This window comes from Aedes albopictus, chromosome 1 (genome assembly GCF_035046485.1).
Source record: "Aedes albopictus strain Foshan chromosome 1, AalbF5, whole genome shotgun sequence".
NCBI lineage: Eukaryota > Metazoa > Arthropoda > Insecta > Diptera > Culicidae > Aedes > Aedes albopictus.
Genome location: NC_085136.1, coordinates 197,917,227 through 197,940,744, shown reverse-complemented (window position 1 = coordinate 197,940,744; position 23,518 = coordinate 197,917,227). Strand labels below are relative to the sequence as shown.

General features: G+C 38.0%; 1 protein-coding gene across 3 annotated transcripts in view; it reads left to right on the top strand.

Moving 5' to 3' along the window:
• Nucleotides 1–6,200: 6,200 nt before the first annotated feature.
• The window catches only part of LOC109423252 (hemicentin-2), a 759,984-nt gene continuing 742,666 nt past the window's right edge, over nucleotides 6,201–23,518 (top strand). For all 3 annotated transcript variants that reach the window (XM_062846090.1, XM_062846089.1, XM_062846092.1), the window contains exon 1: nucleotides 6,201–8,611. The gene's annotated coding sequence lies outside the window, so the exon portion shown is untranslated. The remainder of the gene's footprint in view (nucleotides 8,612–23,518) is intronic.

Below are 23,518 nucleotides of genomic sequence, written 5' to 3'. Positions count from 1 at the left end.
CAACAACCAAAAAATTCAGATGCAGAAAAGGTTTCCAAGAATGACTGAATGTAATTTTCAGGAATCGTTCTTAAATAAATCCATAAGAACTCCCATCGAAAGTGGAGATTTCTATATTGATAGAGATGTAGAAATTTCCCCAGGAATCAAAATACCATCCGGAATATACCGAGCAGAAAATTATCAAGCAGTTTTCCCATTGGTAAATACCGATTCGGAATTGCGAACAGTTTCATTAGACCTTGAAAGTATTCCTTTGGAAATACACAACTTCGAGGAAATTGTACCGCCGAGTGTACTGCCGAAAATAGGTACCCAGTTCTATGAACAATTAAGGCTAGATCACCTCAATCAGGAGGAAAGATCTGGTTTGATGAAAGTACTTCATAAACATGAGAGCACTTTTTACCAAGAAGGAGCTGATCTCAGCTTCACAAACGTAATTAAACATCGAATAAGAACGGCCGATGACCTACCCTGTTATACAAAGAGTTATCGTTATCCATTCTGTCATAAAGACGAAGTGCAGAGACAGATATCAAAGATGCTCGAACAGGGAATCATAAAGCCTAGCACATCTCCATGGGCATCTCCAATTTGGATTGTTCCAAAAAAGGAAGATGCTTCGGGGAATAAAAAATGGCGGTTGGTCATAGATTACAGAAAACTGAATCTAAAGACCATCGATGATCGGTATCCCATACCGAACATTACCGAAATCCTGGATAAACTTGGGCGTTGCCAATATTTTACCACATTGGATCTCGCCTCGGGTTTCCACCAAATAGAAGTTCATCCAGATGATGTACAAAAGACCGCATTTTCGGTAGATCATGGATTGTACGAGTTCGTGCGAATGCCTTTTGGACTAAAAAATGCCCCTGCTACCTTTCAGAGGGTAATGGATCATGTTTTGAAGGACCTAATAGGAAAATGTTGTCTTGTCTATATGGATGACATTATAATATTCTCGGCCTCCCTACAAGAACATTTAGTCAACCTTTCCAAAGTTCTGCAGGCACTTGAAAAGGTAAATTTAAAAATTCAACTAGACAAAAGCGAGTTTTTGAGAAAAGAAGTTGCTTTTCTTGGTCATATTGTGACGGATAAAGGTGTAAAACCTAACCCGGATAAAATTAGAGTTATAGAAAATTGGTCAATCCCTAAAAATCAAAAAGATTTGAAAGCTTTTCTAGGACTATTAGGTTACTATCGAAGGTTTATCAGAGATTTCGCAAAAATCACCAAACCTCTCACTGCCCAACTGAGAAAAGGAGAAGACGTTGAACACACTTCCCAATTCCTAAAAACATTCGATATTTGCAAGCATTTGCTCACCAGTAGCGATGTACTACAGTACCCGGATATGTCCGCGCCATTCATTTTGACTACAGACGCGAGCAACTTTGCAATAGGTGCCGTGTTATCGCAAGGTACTGTGGGAAAAGACAGGCCAGTTGCGTATGCCTCCCGCACTCTGAGTAAGTCCGAGGAAAATTACTCAGCAATTGAAAAGGAGCTCTTGGCAATAGATTGGGCTACCAGGCATTTTAGGCCTTATTTATTCGGAAAGAAATTTACCCTGTATACAGACCATCAACCTCTAACATTCGCATTGAATTTGAAGACTCCAAATTCAAAACTGGTGAAATGGAGGCTTCGATTATCTGAGTTTAATTTTACTCCCATATACAAACCCGGTAAACAGAACGTTGTTGCCGATGCGCTTTCCAGGATACCTTCAGAAGGTTTGGAGCTCAACATTAACGAAGACATAACAGACTCATCGGACTGTTCATCATCAGTACATTCTGCAGATTCAGATATTACTGATTTAATCAAATGTACTGAGCAACCAGTAAACTTCTTTTCTAATCAAATTATTCTACAGATTGGGAGTGAGGACGAAGACTACTTCAATGAAATTTTTCCGAGAGTATTTCGACGAGTCATCACTAGAATAAATTTCGGAGTACCATTATTGATAAAAATTTTAAGGGATTACACCAACCCCAAAAGAGTCAACTGTATAATGTGCCCAGAAAGAGTTATACAGTCTCTTCAGATTGTCTACCGCAATTATTTCAGTAGACATAAAAACTTTAAAGTTGTCATATCCCAGAAACAACTCGCAGACCTAACCTCTGAGGAAGAACAGGATGTCATGATCGAGCAAACACACGAGCTCGCTCACAGAGGAATTAGAGAAAACTACGACGAGATTGTCAGGAGATATTACTTCCCGAACATGAAAAGAAAGATAAGGCGTTTCGTAATCTTGTGCGACATCTGCAACCGCAACAAATATGAAAGGAAGCCCTACCAAATCAAGTACGGCGAAACACCCTTACCAAATGCCCCACTGGAAATAGTTCATACGGATATTTTTATTGCCCAACCAAACATCTTTTTATCATTCATAGATAAATTTTCCAGATTCGGAACACTTATACCTATCAAGTCAAGATCAATACCACATGTCAAAAAAGGGCTGATAAAATATTTCTGTATGCACGGACGACCGAAATTGTTGGTATCGGACAACGAACCAGCGATCAAATCTATTGAAGTGCGAGGTCTACTAAATGACCTTCATGTACAACAATATTTTACTCCTGCCAATCATAGTCAAAGTAACGGCATGGTTGAAAGGTTTCATTCAACAGTGAGCGAAATTTTTCGCTGTAATCAACACAAATTTGAAAATATACCCCAGAAAGAGAAGTTTTTATTGGCATGCATGATGTATAACGACGCGATACACACCTCCACGAAATTGAAGCCAAGGGAGATACATATCGGGCTGAAAGATGGCGAGGAAAGACCATTAGAAATCGAAAAAATTATCGAAGCCAGAGATTGTCTCTATGACGAAGTAATTTTAAACATGACTGCAAGCCAACAAAAACAACTTACCAGGCATAACAAAAATAGAGAGGATCCACCTCCTCTAGATCCAGGCCAGAGCGTTCAGAACAAGCGCCAAGGAATACGAAAGAAAACGAGAGAATTGTTCGATAACGTGAAAGTAGCAACCGATCGTCATCAAACATATGTAGATGACTCAAGACGCAAACTTCATAAAAGCAATTTGCGCCGCGTTAGAAAATAGAACACGTCTCTCCATTTTTTTCTCAACATCTATATAATTCTAACATGCTTATTTTTCTACTCCTATAGGACTATGGCGCTCTTTACTGTATCCCTACTATTTATCATCCCACAATGCCTATCCCAAACCATACAGATCCACGACCTTTCCCAAAATCCTGGACTCCTATCGATGCAAATAGGAAGCAGCATGATAAAAGACGGACATCATAGGATTTATCATGAGATCGACTTGGACAAGTACGCTCCAGTACTTAATAAGATTCAGACCATCATCAACGGACTAAAAATTTTCCCGAACTTTAAAGACGTGACAGACTTACTACAGGACAGGTACATTACGGTATTTAACCTATATAATAATCTTTATCCCAAACACAGGGGAAAGAGGGGATTGTTTAATATTATTGGATCTGGGATAAAGCTTATTACTGGCAATCTTGATGACAACGACCTTGTCCAAATCAATAATGATTTAAACGATTTGAGAGCAGGCAATAACAAACTTGTCAGGGCAAATAACCAGCAAATTGAAATAAATAAACAACTCCAGAATAGAATAAACGAGGTAATCAGGGTGGTTAACGAACAACAATCAATAATCACAAAACAAATAATCAAAGCTAGAGAGGAAATGATGAATCATAACAGAATAAATCAAAATTTCACTGCTCTTACTCAGGTGTTTAAAATCTCGCATCATATAGAACTATTGAAAACCCATTTAGATACAGTTTTCGAAACAATCCAACTAGCCCGCCTCAATTTGATATCTAAAACCTTTCTGGAACCAGAGGAATTAAAATTCGTCACAGATAGATTGCAAGAACAAAACATTACTTTGCTTAGCGCGGATCAGGCTTATGAATTTTTAGGAATCAAGGCACTTTACAAAAAATCCAAAATATACTTTATTATTTTGATTCCACAAATTGAGAATAGGATCTACAAGCACCTTCTATTGGAACCACTCCCCATCAACGGAGCAGCACTGAAGATACCAGCAACACACGCCATAACCAGCCCGGGAACAACGTATTTCGTCATAGGTAATTGCCAAACTATCAATGCCAATGTACTCTGCGACGCAAAAGACCTAATGGACGTCTCGGACGACAAATGCTACTCGAAACTGCTTCATGGATTATCAGGAAACTGTAATATGGTAGAAACTCTTAACGAGACGACGGTTAAGAGAATCACCGATAATCATATTGCCGTTAAGAATGCGAAATCAGCGGTCCTTACGACAGATTGCCATATGTCCGATCGAATGCTGTCGGGAACATTTCTAATATTTTTCAACAACTGCTCTGTTTCAATAAACAACAAGTCTTTCAGTAGCCTGGAACACCACCAAAGTTCTCCATCGTTCATCATTCCACTGGATGGACTAGAGATAAAGCAAGAGAGTGTGGAACCCTTGATATCCCTGGAAAGGTTACACGAGTTCCAACTGAAAAACCTAGAAGAAATGGAGGAGATCAAGTCAACCCGAAGGAACGCGAGTATTGGACTGCTTTTCGTTGGTTTCTTTTTAGGAGCAGCCTTCCTGCTACGCAATGCGATAAGGAAAAGGCGGAAGTAACACAACTACGAGCGACAACCTATCAAGCCATAAAAGGGAAACCAAAAGCAAACAACATCCAAACCATCGAATCGGGACGCTTCGATCTGAAGGAGGGAGCAGTTACGAAAAGGATTTCCGTACTCGACCAACAAACGTACCCGATAACGAAGACTCTGCATGGTACGAGAGGAACGCGATTAGCATAAAGGCAATGGGCGAACCATTGCACAGCAGAACCTGATAAGCCGACGACATGGACAACACGACGCGGTATGATGGTACAGGCTGGCACCCCATGGACCACATCGAAGGGACAACGGAACTTTCCAACGAAGGGAGCCAGTAAGGGAATGGTAAGATAGCGTAGGACATAACGATAAGTATTTTCTGGATAGGTTATAAATAAGGAAGACGGAATAAAGAATGCGTCATTGTTTTGTCAGTAGTTCTAGAGTCAAGTTTGAGTGTTAGTTTTTTAAAAACACAAACCCTAACTCCCAAAACTTAGCTTAAGTATCAATATATTGTTGACAAACGTTAAAAATTTCATGCATTTCGGTTCACTGGCTTCCGAGATATGACAGTTCAAAAATTGGTAGTCTTTAAATTAGTGTTTTACGGGAACGGATATAGCTTTGCGAGAGATTAACCAATCGAGCTCAAATTTGTACTATTGATGCACATATAATAGGTTGACAAACAGTCAAAATTTGAGAACTTTAGGTGCACTCTATGAAAAGTTAGAGCTTGTTAAACATTTTTGGGAGAGAAAAAAAAGCTGCCTATCCCAAACTTTTTGGCCAACCCCTGTACATGATTCAATTCTAGAGAAACTGTATTGACATCTTTTGTCAAGAAGGCTGACATTAAAGACTATCTAAAAATAAAATGGAAAATCGACTCAATTACAAGGAACGAACCAAATTGTAAGAAAATGAAACAAAATATTTAAATTTACAAAAAAAAAATTCGCCAGATTCTATACTATTGTCTTAGCTTAAGTATTAGTTTCTTTTGTTAAATTCTGGATTGCAATTATTCTTTAGGATTTCACTTTTATCCGAGGTGAAGTTCAAGCCTCGTTGATAAAGATAGTGATTCTCAGTAATGGAAAAATCAAATTTTTACTTTAAGAATTCAATCATTACTTAAAATCTTATCAATTTTATTAACTCGGGGTTCGGTTTGAATAAGTCGAATCTGCATAGAAATCACAGCAAACTACGACCTATTCAAATCGAACGCCAGAACTTTTGATTTTTATAGAATCAACTAATATTTTCTTGAACTTTCGAGTTTTCCTTGTATGTCGGAGGACGTTTGGTTTACGACCATCTGAAGTAGCCCATAAAAAGTTTTGTTTTATGTTTATATTTTTGTATATTTTAACTTAAGCTAATTCTACAAACCCCGATCGAAAAGTTTGTTAATTTATGGATAAGAGAACGAAATTAATGAATGTTCATGCATATGATACACTATTTGTTTATGTTCAGTTTTCTTTTAGTCAAAACATTTCATGACTATGATCTGTTAACTAAAAACGGAAACAATCTAGTACATATGTACATCGAACTTTTCGACCATTTGTACCGACTCCACCGCACACGATAGTTGCTGCGTTGAAAAGCTACGCGTCGCTAGTGGTATCCTTGTTTTGATAGACCATCAGTATTCTCCCACATTCGCATCCACCGCACTCAACGGAGTTCCGGCAGTGACAGCTACGACCTCGCTGAATTTGCTCCACAGCGCATGTCCTTTTCAGCGTAGCCGAAAGCCGCCCGAATCCGCACCGGGAGAACGAGAGAAAATGCGAAAATCTACTCGCGCTCGCATGGGATAACTGGAGCCAAAACAAGGTGTTGAGGGTTTCCCTTCCATGAACGAACGACGACGGTGACGTTGGGCAAGGTTTGATGCTGCTCGGCCCGGGGAGGCTGCGATTTGTTGTCAGCTGATGGGTTTTGGGGCTTTGGAAGAGAATCGAGTGGCGATGTGCGCTGAGAGTTGGATCAGAGCGTGAAAATGAGGAGCAAATAGGAGTGGGATTCTAGAGTGGAGCTCTGTGTCGGGTTGGTCCTGGTTGGACGAAGATTTGTGGGCTTCAAGCAGTTTCAGCGTGACATCTATGCCTGTCGGACGTGCCCTCGGATTTCCACGGTAGTTTTCCGTTGTCGGTCGAACGGTATTTTTTTTCTCGATTTTCCCACGAATTCGAAACATTTTTGATACGCGGAGTGCAGTTTGGACGTGTGTCGGGGTGAAGTGGAGGAGCTGATTGCAGTGAAATTGGCAGAGATTTCTGAGCCACGGTAGCCGGGCAACTGTAAAGGGAGTTGCACCACGGTAGGATTGGTGTTGTAGCCCAGCAAATTGTATCAAAAGAAAGGTGTTTTCCCCACAGTGTAAAGGGAGATTTTTCGGGGGGGTTGGCCTCCCTCTCTCATGGTGTGAAACAAGTGATGTTGCTTTGGTGAAGAGATGTGAGTGCTTAGAAGTGGGTGGTGCACGGTGATGCCATGGTTATTAAATCGATGACGTCGGTACGAGCAGTATTGATGCTGCGGCCACTGTTGATCCCGGTTGTGGTGATGGTAATAGATGCTGGTTCGCGTAGCAGAACATCGTCAGTAGAAGTGGCAATTCCTGCTTGTCGTAATCATTAAGCGGCAGTTGGTCCTACTCGGTTTATGGTCGCTTGGGCTCCAATGAACGGTTGAATGATACTGCTTGAGTAACTACGAGTATGGTGGGAGATTATTACTGGTGCATCGTACGTACAATCGAAACAACTGTCCATATGAGCCTGTGTGGATTGGTGCTATAGTATTGTCGAGGCTAACTAACGTGTTTAGAAAAATTTGAACGAGTAGCAGTTACAACCATTAAAGTATTGATAGAGCCTATTTCGAACAATCCAATTCTACCACAAAGGTCCTAATACTTTCAAACTGCTGTGTTATAAGCATGTAGACAGTGTTGTTAATTTCGATTTGGGAAAATGTTCCGATGATGCTAATCGTGCACCAGTAGTGGAGCAGCTGGCATCTATTGATAGTTATTCGCGGAAAAATGTTATGCGATACGAATTCAATGAGCAAATGAGGATTAAAACGTGAATGGGACGTGTTATTGGTGCGAGTTTGCGGGTCAGTTTGGTCCATTAAGATCAACTCGGCAACATCATGTCGCTATTGTACTAATCTAAGAATAAGACCCGGTGTATCCATACTCAGAAAAAGTTCTCGGAAAAATTCAAATTATTCACCAAATTCCATCACAAAATAAATATGCCATACCCCAAAGTACCAACGAAGCATGCTTTAAGGATCCAACAGTGTGTGCCAAAACGGAAATGAAAATGAAACCAATAAACGAAAGTTGCTGACGAGATAAAAAATTAATTTATAGTGATTCGGTGGTGAAAGCCAGTCATAGAAGAGGCCGAAGAAAAGCGATAAAAAGCGATGAAAATTGATTGTCCACCAGTGTTCTGTCATCGTCACCACTAGGGATATTAAGTGGTGGCTTTTGGCCAGTGCCCATTCTCCCGGGGTGAATGTGTGTCTGTGCGTGCTTAACCCGGAGTGAAATTGGTCAAACTTGCCCAAACCAACGACAACGATGACCGGGAGCTGTGAACGATTATAGGATGAAAATTTGTGTCGTCATGGTATACTAAAGCCAAGCGAAGAACCAACAGCGGCTCGACTCGTCACAAAACAACAACCCGGCGCTCGTCGGAATGAGGAAAAACTTTTTCCCATGGAACGAACCACCACCCCAGGAAGATTGAAAATGGAATACCCTCATAAAACAACAGGGTAGCAGTGTGTAGTAAGCCGAGTCTCGGATACAACGGCGAGGCACTAGGATCACCCAGGAAAAAAAAGTTTGTTCCAGCAGCAACCAGCACTTGGCGCAGCGGTAGGTTCAAAATTAAGCGGTAAAGTTATGTATTGTGTTATAAATTGTGATGAACATGTTGCCCTTTATTGATTGCATGTCAGCTGAGGCTGGCTCTTGTTGTCCGTTCTATCAATCGTTAAATAGGCAATGTTCTGGCTCTGTAGGGTGAGCGCATTTATTCTGTTGAGCGACAACATTCAACTACAACAGTAAAAAGAGATAAACTTTGTCACTGCTGCATTGTATTCATAAAATGGTGCAATCAACACATAACAATAACATTCCTATCAATTTAAACATTTTAGCAATGTTATGGAATTCAATAAATTCTAGGAATCATTTCAACTGTTTGACACAAGTATATAAAAATATAGCCGCGCTGTTGTATTTTAAACAACATGTTGATAAAAAAAAATCGCTTGTTGTACACAGTATCAGCGTAATGGTAGCAGTGGTGACCAACCGAGCGACTAAACCTTTCAAGCAAGAATACCCGCTCAGAAATTTCAACTAGAAATCTAGTAGGTATCTACTAGACAAACCAAAATGTCTAGTAGATATTTAAGCAGATATCGAGTACCAGTCTTATAGAAATCTGCCTCCAATGCAACATTTTGTCTACCTCAAAATTTTCTTGACAGATAGAGTCTACTAGATACCTGCTTGAGATCTACTAGACATTGGGTACTAGAAATCTAACAGACATCTACCAGACATCGATACGTCAAAAAATCTTCTTCTTATTTTTATTTAAATTTTTCAATAAAAAAAAAACAACCAAGAAATTGATTTTGTTATTCATTTAGTATATTTATTTTCTTATAATTTATATAAATAATTAAATAAAAACATGTAAATACAAATATAAATATATACTTACAAATAAATACATAATTTATTATTTTTTGCTGGAGAACTTACTGCAGAACTTACATGTGTAAATCACCGACGGAATTCCAAAACTCTCTGAAAACTGGACGGATTCCCTTACGACGCCGTTTGGACAACACTCAGGCAACATCCGGGCAGATTTTTTTGCGATTGGCGAACTCTGGGATTAGTGGCAACTTCCAGATGGATCACTTTATGACGCCGCTTGGTCGACACGCTGGCGGATTTCCTTTCACGGCAGGCACGATTCTTGGAGAACTGTCAACCCGGGCGGATCTCTCTACCACTCCTACCCTCGTTCCTACCATGCCCCAACTCCCTTTCCCTATTTATTTTTCAAAAAATAAAACACATGACATTAACTTATAGGTTAAGAAAACTGGACAATACGCAAACTCATACTGGCGATGGCAGGCTGCCACCAGACGGAAGATCCAGGAATTCCTTCGGGATCTTTGGCAGCTTCATGATGCAGCTTTGACAGCTAGAGGACTCCTTTAAATGCATTCATATTTGCCTGAAAATTAAAGATTTCTAATGAAAATCTCAATCATCAAGAAGGTTAAACCACTAACAAACTTACCAGGCAGCAATAAGTTTATGACGGCAATTCCAGAGACCCCCCATGAACCTGCACAAATCCAGCAGGAATTGGATACTTATGACTGCAACAAAGAAATTTTAATAATTTTCACTTAAAAATCACTAAACTCGTTAAAAACTTACAGTTTTTTGGCACGCAATTCTTTAAAAAAATCTCTTCGCAGAACTTGATGAAACGCGTCAGTAAGTTTTCTGGCGCAAAATGATTTTGATTTTGACAGTTATGCGAATGGTCAAATGTTATGTGTAGTCAAGGCAAGAACCAGATGGAATTTGTAACCAAAATTAGGGTGGGTGTCTTGACGAGGTAGAAATGAACTCGACAAGTAGAAATCCTTCCGACCGGGTAATGTAGAGCCGACTATACAACGGCTGCGGAAGGTATAATGGTATCTGTATTTGAATTATTACTTAGATTTACTAGGCACTTTCTCGTAGGGACAATGTATTTGCATCACATCCAAAGACGTAAATAAGACATACTGATACATGGACGGGAACAATCCTCAAAATAGATAATTTTTAAAAGTACACTCTCTTTTACTACCGAAGGGATTCTGCGATTTTAACTCACCCTACTACAACAAACCATCAGGTAGATCATTCCCTTTCGGAATGATTCTGCAATCATAGTTGATCCTTGCGCTGATGGTGGGTACACTTTCATCATCATCATCATCATCATCATCACTTGATCATTCGAGGATTACACACACATTATACAGTAGACGTTTGGTTGGTGCAATTGGTTTAACTGCAATGCTTTTTAACTGCAAGTCCGGTAAGTGCAACAAATTTGCAGTTATCGCACCGCTATCCATCAAAACGGTGCTCCATGTTAGCCCAAATGAACAGTCGAATGAATTTTACGTTCATTTAACGTCAATTGATGGGTCGTTGACACCTGTCTGACGTTGCAGTTATCGAATTTTGTTCGCTAAATGAAAGGTAAACATGTTGCAGCTATCGAACATCTACTGTATGTACGAAAAATAAAATTCCATTCGGAAGTCTCTATTTGCCTGGAATTCTATCATATTCAATGATAAAATGCGTCAGATTTTTATTTTTGTACACACCATAAAGTCTCATCATTTTCCAAATACGGCATATTTTTACAAATATAAGAAAATCTTACAATTTAAAACACACTATATTTATCAAAAATACAAGAAAACTTGAACAGAAAAAAAAGGAAGCCTCTGAAATTATTTTCCCTTAAAATGAATCATGTGCTGAAAATGGGATCAAGAGTGACCCATTTGTTGCAAAATACATCATAAGTCAAGCTTCCATAAAAACGCAGTTTTGAAAACTTTAACAATAATTTAAAGTCCGTCTGTTGTGTATAAACTTGCAATAGATATTAACCTGCCATTCTGTTCAAAAATAGGATCTAATTTTGTGTTTTCCCTCAAGTTAGAAGCAAATCAACCTTCCTTTTGCATCACGTTGGCAGCAGCTCGCTAACGTAGTGTACGGTTTGGGTCAAAAATGACCCTAATGCCAAAGGAGGGTTAAGAAAACGAGATCAAGTCTATCTTGTCTCACCTACACTTTGAATTTATTGAATGAATAGTTGATTGAGGAGAGAACGTTGTATAACTTTCCATATTGTTCAGCCATCCTAGAGCTTTAGCTCCTAGAAAAGAAATAAATAAATCAATTAAAACAAAATATACAAATTATGTGGCTAGAAAATTTATCATACATTTTCTAAGACCGGTCTTGAAGAAAGACTAAAATGTTAAATGTTTCCAATTAGCAATTTGTTCCTTAAAATGACACCAGGTACCATGCAACACCCACACTAAAGCATTGTAGGCGTCATGTCTACAAAAAATTTACTTGCCATTGCAAATACATTAATTACAGAATAACTGCAAATACATTAATTACAGAATAACAAACATAATAATAATCACAGTCTCCACGTGGTTCCGAAGCTACGCGTAGTATTATCGCTAGAAACTTAAGCAAGTATTATCATGTTTCTATCACATTCATATTTCTTTAACACTTCTTACCTACAGCTTTTTTTTAACCTTCGCCGTGCATTAGGGTCATTATGAACCTAAACGCGATTTCAAGCATTATTATCTTTTTTGTTAATCAACTTATCGTAATGAAACTTCTTGACTTTTAATATTTTGCAGAAACGAAGCATTATTATTTTTTGGCTTTCTCGTACACTACAGTATGACCCATAAAAAAATGCGACAGTTTTCAAAGTCATCGTTCCCCTACTTCGAACTGATTAACCTCGCATGTATCTATTGGATATTATAGTAGAGCCACTAATCTTATAATGGCAAAGGAACATAGACTGATTCCATGCAAATACCTTCGGAAATATAACGTTGAACATATGGATGTCGAAATCGTCCACGCGCCAGAGGCCGTTTTTTAAGGATATAATTTTCTTTCAATTGCTTTCAATCACATTCAATCAAATTTTATTTTCAAAATAGTACTTTTATGGCTATATAAGGTCTTCAGGAGTTGGTTGGTTCTTCGGACAAGCACGAAAAAAATATTAGCTTATAAATTAAGAGACATTTTTTGAAAATTGAATTTTTTGACAAATGATAATTTTTAGAAAATATTATGTTTTAAGCATGAAATTGTTTTTAAGTACATAGTATTTGTACTTATCATAAAGGTAGGTATATATGCCTTCATCGACAAAAAAAATGCTTTGAAAAATGTTCTAACAGTGTTAAGTTTTTTACTAATTTATCTTAAATACGGGTTTTAATATGTAGCACCTTTTTTAGTTTTTGTTTCCTAAACATTTGAAATTATTTTTAAAATATTTTTCAAACATGGGCGTATTAAAGAGTACATATTTCTTCATGGTTTCCATGTGTTTAAAAGTTTTTATCTTAGTTCATTTTGCTATAAAAATTATAGGAAAACTTGATTTTATTTAGAAATTGTTAACAATTATAAGGTATCCCATATACGTAACCAATGAATATTTTGACAAAAATTTTAGAGATCCTGTATGACAATGACCTCCTTATTGTATCCTAATCCAAAAAAGTTTAATTCATTGGGATTATTTCATTAAAAATCTTCAAATACTGCAAAAAAATGGAATGTCGCATTTTTTATGGGTCATACTGTAAGTGTACTGGAAAAGGCTATATGTTCACTCCAAAAATGACTTTTTGATAGAAGGCCCGGAGAGTCGAGTCACATATACCAATCAACTCAGCTCGACGAATTGAGGTGATGTCTGTGTGTGTGTATGTGTGTGTGTATGTGTGTATGTGTACAAAAAAACTCACATCACTTTTTGGCAGTAAACCTCAACCGATTTTGATGACTGACGTTTCATTCGACGCGTAATCTGGTCCCATTGTTTCCTATTGAAAATGGTTCGGATCGGTTCAGCCGTTCCGGAGTTATGGCCATTTAGGTGTTCCGGACCAGTACCCTTGGAAGGGGCCATACATAAAAATGGATCAAACACATACATGCGACACATCAAACTGTGGCATTTTGGATAACCTGATGAACAGTTAGCAAGAAAACAGTCTCAGACCATATCTGAACCGGTAGTGTTCCGGAACCGGTTCCGGGTGTCGCACCGGAAGTGGCAAAATATGAAAGCAAACCAAAGCTATCCATGCGACACATCAAATTGCGGTAATTTCGACAACATGATGAACAGTTCGCATGAAAACGGTCTCAGACCATATCGGAACCAGTTTTAATCCGGAACCGGTTCCGGGTGTCCCGCCGGAAGTGGCCAAATATAAAAGTGAACCAAAGCCATGCATGCGACACATCAAATTGCGGTAATTTCGATAACCTGATGAACAGTTAGCAATAAATCAGTTGTAACGTTTGCACATGCCCATTTTCTAGAAACGAACTACTGCTTCTCATTTTCTACCAACCAATCAAATTTGATTGCCACTAAGAAGAAGAATTCTGTAATACTTTGCCATCCCCGATAGTATAAAAATCAGGGCCCAACAAACGATCGTGGAACAGTATCTCTTCGCAAACCAAGCAGTGAAGTTTAATCAGCAGAGAGCGAGGATCCCTACCTACCATTCCCTCATCTGCCGAGCGAGCCAGTGCAAAGCCCGACACTTTCGCAGCTATACCCTGGTTAAGCCAAGCGAGCTCCAGTACAAATCATCCCAGCCTCTGTTCAGAGGTGCGTGGGCCACGATGTCGTCACACAGACCTATTGGATGTTGGCTATTGCGAGAGCTCTGCCGAGGCACAAAACCGCAATTATCATTGCGAACAACAATCCGCACAGCATTTCTAAATGCCGCAAACAATGTTATAAAGAGTTATAACCCCTCCGTTATCAAACCCTCAAACCCTCTCCTCCTCTGCAACAGTAGTGTGAATAGAACAGAAATCATCCGCATGGGGACATTAGCAGAACCGATCACCACCAACTGGTGATCGGTTTTTACGGAGAGATGTACCTGCATGAACGACTAGACGCAGCAGAGGCAGCGATACGGGCAGAAAAAGGCTTAGTCCGAAGAATACGGTTGTGCGCACAACAAATTGTGTTATGATAGGAAGATTAGGCTGGTCCAAAAAATTTAATTATTCCTTTTGCAAGAAGACGAAAATTGTTTTAAATATAGTGTCAAGCATATTTGATTGGTGTTTTAGTGTCAGTTTTTGTATTTCGTTTGGCTTTATTAGTTACACGACTCCACGACTGCCGCTGGCTAAATCCGGGCACCCAATTCTGCGAACTCGAAGTTCCGTATCAGGCTGTGGTCTGTGGCTGTGGCTGTGGCGCTAAAGCGGAACTTTTAAGCCAGAGTCAATCAAAAATTGTGTCTTGTTGATCTTGTTGCCGGGAAAACGTTACACAGTCTCAGACCATATCTGAACCGGTTGGGTTCCGGAACCGATTCCGGATGTCCCGCCGGAAGTGTACATAATAAAAGTGAATCAAATCCATGCATGCGACGGAACAAAGTGCGACTATTTGTATAACCCAATGAAAGGTTGGCATAAAAAAACTCAGACCATATCTGAACCGGTAGTGTTTCAGAACCGGTTCCGGATGTCCCGCTGGAAGTGGTCAAATATAAAAATGATCCAAACCCATGCATGCGACACATCAAACTTGCGGCCATTTCGATAACCTGATGAACAGTTAGCATGAAAACAGTCTCAGACCATATCTGAACCAGTATTGTTAAGAACCGGTTGCGGGAGTTCCGCCGGAAGTGGCCGTATATAAAATTTGACAAAGCTTTTGCATGCGACACTTCAAATCCAGGCTTTTCCGACACCTTGATGACCGGTAATCAAGAAAGAATGCAACGACCACTTTATGAACTGTCAGTAGTTCCGAAACTAGTTCCGGGGTTCCCTCCGAAAGCGGCTAAATATAAAATTGTACCAAACCCATTCATGCGACACAGCAAAGCGCGGCTTTTTTGATAACCTTATAAACGTTTGCAAGCAAATAGGCTCAGACTATTTAAGAGACTATCGGTAGTGTTCCGCAACCGGTTTCGGGCCGGAAGTGAAACCAAACCCATGCATGCGATACCTCAAATCACGACTTTTTAGGTAACATGATGAACAGTTGCATGGAAATAGACGCAAGCCATATCAGTGTGTTGCGGAACCGATTCCGGGTGTTCCGCCAGAAATGGACAATTGTAAAGGAGAACCAATACATGTGACATATAAATGACTTATTCAGTAACATGATAAACGGTTAGCCAGCAAATAATCTCAGACCATATTTGGGAGAACCGGTAGTGTTCCAGAACTGGCGACGAGACGAGTAACCCACCGGAAGTGGTAAAATATAGAAGAGAATTAAACCATAGTGGCGTTTTTGATAATCTGATGAACGGTTAACAAGAAAATAGTCTCAGGGCACATCTAGAACTTGTAATAATATTTCTGCATTTTTATTGTAAGAAGGTCAAATTTTACATGAATCGTGTTACCAATGGTAATAAAATATAGCCTAAAGTGTGATGGAATAACATTGGCAAAAATCACAAAGTGATCTGTGATTGTGAATAAAGTAAACCTTCTTCATGCATTAGCTGACGCTCACCCCGCTGCACAGTGGCCGGAAGCCGGACAAAACCTCAAAAATCGACTTCAATATTTTATTTTTCTAATATTTTTCTCCCATTATAGATACTTCAACTAAGAAAACCCCAAATTTTCAAGTCATTTGGTCGAAAATTCAGTCTTGTAGATTTTTTCAAAGTTGAAGTTTTATGTGCTACAATATTAGTATTTATTGTCTTTATTTTATGAGCTTCCTTTATGAGGTCGTTGTAAAAGTTAGGAAGACTTGAATAGTGTGACAATATTTTTTATGTTTTTGGGTATGAATAACCATAACATTTCAGGGATTGTTTGGGATTCAATCACAAATTTTGTATGTTTTACAATATGCAAACATAATGATTTTTAAGAAATTTTGGAGAAAAACTTCGTATTACAGAGATCCAGTACTTGTTTAGGAAACATCAGAAAACGACGCTGTATCCCGGAACTGACGTGCAATTTTGTCTAGTTTTTGGCTATATAGGGTACGAGTGCCATCAATAATCTCACGCTCCCATTTTCATCCTATCCGAGAGCACGCGATTACGGCACCGATTGATTCCGTTCTTTTGTGTTTCATGCGTGCTCACTTCTAACAAAAAATACAAAAATAAGAAACAAAACAAACAGCGCTTCATTCCTTTGTTTTTAGTAGGATGAAAATGGGAGCCACATGCTTAATAAGGGAACCAATACCCTAGGTCACGCTAAGCGCGAAAATTTTTTTTTCTATCAGGTCACAATGGAGCCGCATGGTTGTGGAGGAAGTGATATTGTTTGAAGTTTAAATTTAATCTTAACATAGCTTAATTTGACTTCAGAATACTAACAGTTTAGTGTAATTTTCATTATTGTAAGAAACATTCACCAAGTCAGATGGTCATAGGAGGAGGGGGAGGGGGTGGTTGGGTTCTGATAATGTAATTGCCACAGCTTTAAAGTTTTTAAATATTCATATTTTAATATATATTTTTTTTGACAGAAAAACACAAGAAGGTGGGTGCTCCAGTTAAAAACAGTAAGCTGGAGAGGAAAGGAGTGATGACTAAGTAGCCTTCATTTACTTAGATACTACTTACATGTTGCTTCACCAGATACAACTAAATATTAACCTTCAAAATAACAGAAAGACAAAAACAACCGTGAAAAACATGTAAAAATAACTACGAACCATTGCTCATTGATTTTCTTAAACTGGTCGTTTCTTCGATTCATCTTAATCGTTAGAATTGTTCAACAGCCTTGGAACAAATTGGACACAAATTCGTCGACATCTTCGCGTTTCTTTTCTACGCTCACATCGCTACAGTTCAAAGCAACAATCATCTATAAAATATAAAAGGAATTCACTAAACGGCGTAAAACGCTACGTTAAATATTTTTCTGCGTAAACGTTGCGATCAACAAGGCAATCTTTGAATATTTTAATCGCAATTTTATAAACGAACATTTTACACTCTCTAGTGAAACCCCTTATATTGGTTTTTTAAACTTGAAGTTTTATTGTATGTTATTCATGCGGTTTCGTTAAACACATTTCTACTGAACGACACACAGAGTGATAAAGATTTTGAAAATATTTGCTGAAACTCTACTGTTCATCAGTATGATTACCGATTTCTGATGATCGTTTATCAAAAACCCCGAGCAGAGGAGAATATCAAATTAATAACTACGAAATCACATAACCTGTTTTTATATCGTGTTTTGTTATTAATTAATTATCAAGGCATAGCTTTTCCATAACACATTTTGTTGGACAATCTAATTCAGTTATTTTCAAGCTATTGATACACATTCACTCAATTACATTTCAATAACATGTTTTGTTGAAGTACAAGTTTTGTTTTTGTTGTACTATTGATCAACATATCAACAATAGCACAACAGTAACAAGTTTTGAAATCAAAGCGACAATTTGATAATAAAGATCTGTCCTTTTGATTTGTTCCATTTTTGTAATCAGTTAGGGAGGAAGTTTCCGAACGAATCCTCTGAAAATTCCTTAAATAATATTCGGGAAAACACTTGGAAGTTCTAGAGGAACCCTTCGATACCCTGGAGAAGTCTTCAAAAGAACTCCTGGCGCAATCTTCTTAGAAATTCGAAAAATAATTTTTCTAAGTAATTATTAGAATTCTTGGAAAAATCTTTTGAAAAACTCCAGCAGAATTCTTCTGAAAAAAAAACCCGCAAAGAAATTTTCAGAGAAATCTCAAAATGAAAATCGGAACAAATAATCACGGGATGAAATCCTTGAAGGGATTCTGTTCATAATTCTGGAGGGATTTCTAGAGGAGTCTTTGAAAATCTGCGAATAATTTCGTGGTAGAACTCTCGAAGAAATTTCTGGAAAATTTTTCTTCTACATTCTCTTAGAATGAATTAAAAACTGATAGTATGTTTCGATCATTTAAAGTATTGTTACTCATGTTATTTAGGTTTTTGAGACAAAGTGAATAATTTTATATAATAAGTAGCATAATTTACTTAGAAACGATTTTGATATTATAACAAATTTTGCTTACCGATTATTATCAATAACAAATTAATATCAAAATTTGTTATTGAAATATTTTCCAAATTCACTGTTATTAAGTTGTTATTGAAACTAACAAAACAAGTTATTAAAATGGTTTTCCAAGAACATTTTTTTGTTATGATATTTGTTATTTTGCCGCTTATGACAGACAAGCTTATAACATAATATGTTATGCTAATAACTTAAAAATATTCGATTCTATTATTCAGTTATTTTACCCAAATAACATAGCTCCTTATGCTGTTGTTATTCCCTTCTGCTCGGGACTCCCTTCAATATTGCGGATATGAATTGTGTATTCATTATAGATGGGGTAGTTTCGGTTGCTTCGACAAGTGATAGCACAGATCGTTGTACCTTACAACCCAAACTCGGAAGAGCATATTTGAAGTTGTTGAAACGAGATTAATGAAAAGCAGTTCAAATTTTACGCAGTTCACTATGTTAGACTATCCGACCCCATAACGATTGAATTGACACACCTCCGTGTACCCACCGTAAAATGTCATGTGGTCTATGGGCAGTCCCTGAGAATAGACCACGTTTTGTCAGCCAACATTGGTGTGTATCTGAATTGATCCATTGGAAGGAAACGTAGGTAAACGATTTTTTCTAATGATTTATGTAGTTTTGTAGATTTTGGTCCACCCTAACAGCAACAAATACACAATTATAGTTTATTTCAATACCAATACATGATTTATGAACCCCCAAATGAAAAGGTTAATCAAAATCTACGTTCAGAAAGCACATCGCTTTATTATCGATTATTTTTACATGCTTTCCACAATCAGCAGATTTCAAAATTTTGAACCACCCTAATATAGTAAAACCAAAATATATGAAAAGTCCTATATCAGAAATAGATTTAGGGAACTAAAATCATCATAACCTGTGAATTTTAGCAATTCCGGCTAACATTTGAGGTTTTTTCCTACTTTTGTATGGAGGCCCGCCACTGTGCGCTGCCGTAGTGCATAGAATGGAGTCATAATGACCACAACACACGACTTGGGTTAAAGTGGTCAAGCAGCCGACTGAGAGGTTTGTTATTTTTCAGCTCTGTTTTGCTGTTGAACATTACATCGGAATATGTACCATCAAAAAGTTTCCCAAATCGATGTTATCTTTGTTAAAATTGTTGCTTTTGTATATAAAGTGTTTTCAGGATTCAGGAACATTTTGGCTAACGTCGACGGAAAGTTCATAAGTACAAATTTGACGAGAAAGGCACTATCACCACTAGGTGGATTAATCTGGGTTTTTTCTTAAGGTGAAACCAAAATGGCGCCACAAAAAAAGCCCAGACCCAGACCCAGAAATTCAAACTCTTAGAGAATGATGATTTTTTTTCACCAATTCAAATGACCAATGTCTTATTTGAAAGATAATTTCGTCAAAAATGTGTTGATATGTTGAAACAGTGGTTCCGGGAACATCGACCACCGGGAATCTGCTACACAGGGCACCATGTCGGACATGTGGGACAACACTACATTTTGCCAGTAGTTGTGGAATATCTCGTGTTCTGGACCACTTAGAAGGATACTGCCTTCGGCAAAGTTGCTCAGACGATTAAGAGCTTTTGCATAGAAAACAATTTAGTTCGAGAATCGCTGACTACGTGGCGCTAGTGTTCTTATAAGCTTCCAGTTCAGTCTAAACGTCGTATATCTCGTGCTCTAGACCACTTAGAAGGATACTGCCTTCGGCAAAGTTACTCAGAAGACTAAGAGCTTTCCTGATGTGATGCTACACAAAAATTCGCTCACAACGTGGCACTTGTTTTCTTTAGAGCTGTCAGTTTGATCTCAGTGTCAAGTATCTTTATTGTAGTTTATTTGGATTTTTTTTCAGTTTTAACTAAAATTTCTGTGAAAGTTTCTTCGGGAATTTCTTTGGCATTTTTTTAAACTTGCTACTTTATTTTAGGAAATTTTTTGGCAATTCTTTTGGAAACTATCTCAGCTATTGTGTCGACAATTGAACTCGCAATTTCTTTGGTGAAAGTTTTTAAGATTTTTTTAGGAACTTCATTAGTAATTTCTTTAAACAAATCTGTGGAGAAAGTTTTCCAAATTCCTTGGTAAACTTAAATTTATGTAGCAAATACTTTGGAAATGGCTTTGTGAACTTCTTTAGAAATTTCTTCTACGGATATTTCATTATTTTTATCAACATTTTTATGGAAACATCTTTGGCAACTTTTTACTGAACTCGATTGGGTATTTAATTAAGCATTTCCTTTGCAAATCAATTTGGCGAATTCCTTGAAGGTTACCCAGTGAAAATAATTTAAATTTCGTTTTGGTGGATTTTGTTCCACAAATTCTTTGGAAATCCTGTCAGCAATTTTGATTGGATTTCATCCAAAACTTCATATAAGTTTTTTTGGTTTTCTTGGAAATTTTTTTTTTTTTAAATCTATTTTGGCAATTCCTTTGGAATTTTGTTCGATAATTCTTTTGGAAATTTCTCAGCAGTAATATTGGAAATTGATTTAGATTATTATATTTAACTCTTGAGCAGTCGCGTCTTCGACTACCTGCAGCGACGCCACACTCACGTTGTATACCACCAACGTGCATTTTTCATGGTGCTTGTACTCAGTACACGCCGTGTGTATTGCAAAATAAATGCAAAAATAATAACAAAGAATTTGCGGAGAGGACAATGGAAGGAAATGTCGAAGCAATTAAATAAATCAAAATAAAATTCTCAAAGAGTTTCCTGAAGGATTGCCAACTAAGTTTAGAAGAAATTTCCGAAGGCGTTACCAAAGAAATTTAAAAAAAGAACAATTACTCAAAATACTTTTCAAAGAAATAAAAAATCAAAACATCAAAAGAATATGAATAACTTTTCAAATAAAATGCAGAACGGTTTTCCAAAGCAATTTCCAATAGAAATGCCGAAACTGTTTTCAAAGGAATTATTGAAAAATTCCAAAAGAACTGCTGCAAAACTTCCTATCAATTGTCTGGGAAATTTCAATAGGAGTTGTCAAAGAGATTTCTTAAAAACCTCCTTTGAAATTCAAAAGCTTTTATTCTTTTATGCAAATCTTCTGATACCTGTATTCTTTGAAATGGTCCAGAACGTGCGATATAGGGCACTTAGATCAAACTCGTAGCTCATTACAGCACTAAACCAACATAGTGAGTGAATCTCGAACTTAATTGTTTTCTTGAAGAAAGTCGTCTCAGCGACGCCTCCTTGAATTTTGATGTGATGTCGAAGTTTTGGTTTATATATATATTTGTAAAATATCTTATCACTGTAATTTTGTGAACAATATTAAGTCAAACATTTTGCAAAGTTCATTATGTATTATAAACTTAGAGGAAAGAGCGACTGAACGAGAAATTACATACATGTGTTAGGGCTAGAAGCCCAACAAAGGGGCCGCCACGTAGACTTTTTGTGGAGAGGGGGGGGTTCTGACCAAAGTCTAAGCTCCAAACAAATTTCAAAACTTTTGTATGAACAAAAGTCTACAGGGGAGAGGGGGGTGGGTCTGAGATGGCCAAATTTTGGTCTACGTGGTTCATGAGCAGCCCCTAATGTCTATCCACTTATGTGGATAATGTGGAGCCAAATGTGCAGCCAACTACGCCATGGGCACGGTGTTCTCACCGATTTTATCCGAGAAAATGTATCACTTACACTTAAAAGAATCAAGCTTGATATATCCTGGAATGACAATAATACGCGACTAGTTTCACTCGATAGCTGAATGTTTTGGGCTGCTATTCTATTTCCATAAACAGTAATTATCCAAAATAAGCCTTCATTGTTCTTTACATGCTTCTACCACAGATATACAATAATTATTACAATCTTATGCCTCGCCTCTTCTTACTATCTGGTGAACATCTGCCATTTTGGTTAAATGACAGAACCATACAACTCGAAACTACCATTCATCTCAATTGCCACCACGTTTTATCGTTCAGCACGCTTTCATTCCGATCTCTAATGATAAGGATTATCGCCTCCCAGATGGTGTCGCGAAAGCGTTATGTTCATGACAAAACTTTTCTATTGGCGTATCACTTTGATGGTTTGCTTCTGGTTAAAGCGCGCTGGGCCAAATCACAAAGCATGACATGCCATTCGTGCCGCGCTTCTGTCCTGCCCGGCTCGCGACAATTATTGTTCTAATCCTATTCAATTCTCCCGCGCACCAGTGAAAACTAGACAGCTAGGCCGTAGGGGAGCTTTGGGAAAGCTATCTGACGCTGCCGTCATCGTTTATATACCTACCACATAAACGGGCCGCGCTGCTGTTTGACAGAGCTACACACAATGTCGTATACTAAACGCCTCCCCCTGGCGAATTCTACAACATGAGAACATCAATAATGCTCATTTCCATCCAGGCAGGCAGTCTGGCTACACTGAGAAAACTTCTTTAACATGGATACTTTTTTGTTACTTCGTTGAACTTGTGAAAGTTATGTCTCCAGTATCAAGTAGGATAGTGAATTTTGCATTAAGAATTGTTCCCGAGTTCAGTTTCAGTAAAATAAAATTCTTTCACTGCTCATTTTAACTTGACGATTAGGATGAAAACAACGTCAAAATTACTCTGTGTGTACTACCGATGTCTTCTCAGTTCCGTTCACCATGATATGCAACGTTTTCTGCTTTAATTAAAACATGATTGTAGTACCATCAATTCTGTGCCCCCACTCGTGTTCTTGGTCTATCAGCATCGGGCAACTTCCCATCTAGCACAGAGAAATGAATGCGAGAGCGTGCACATGGCCTTCGGCAACCGCTCCGGGTCGCAACGGAGGGATAGGATACGT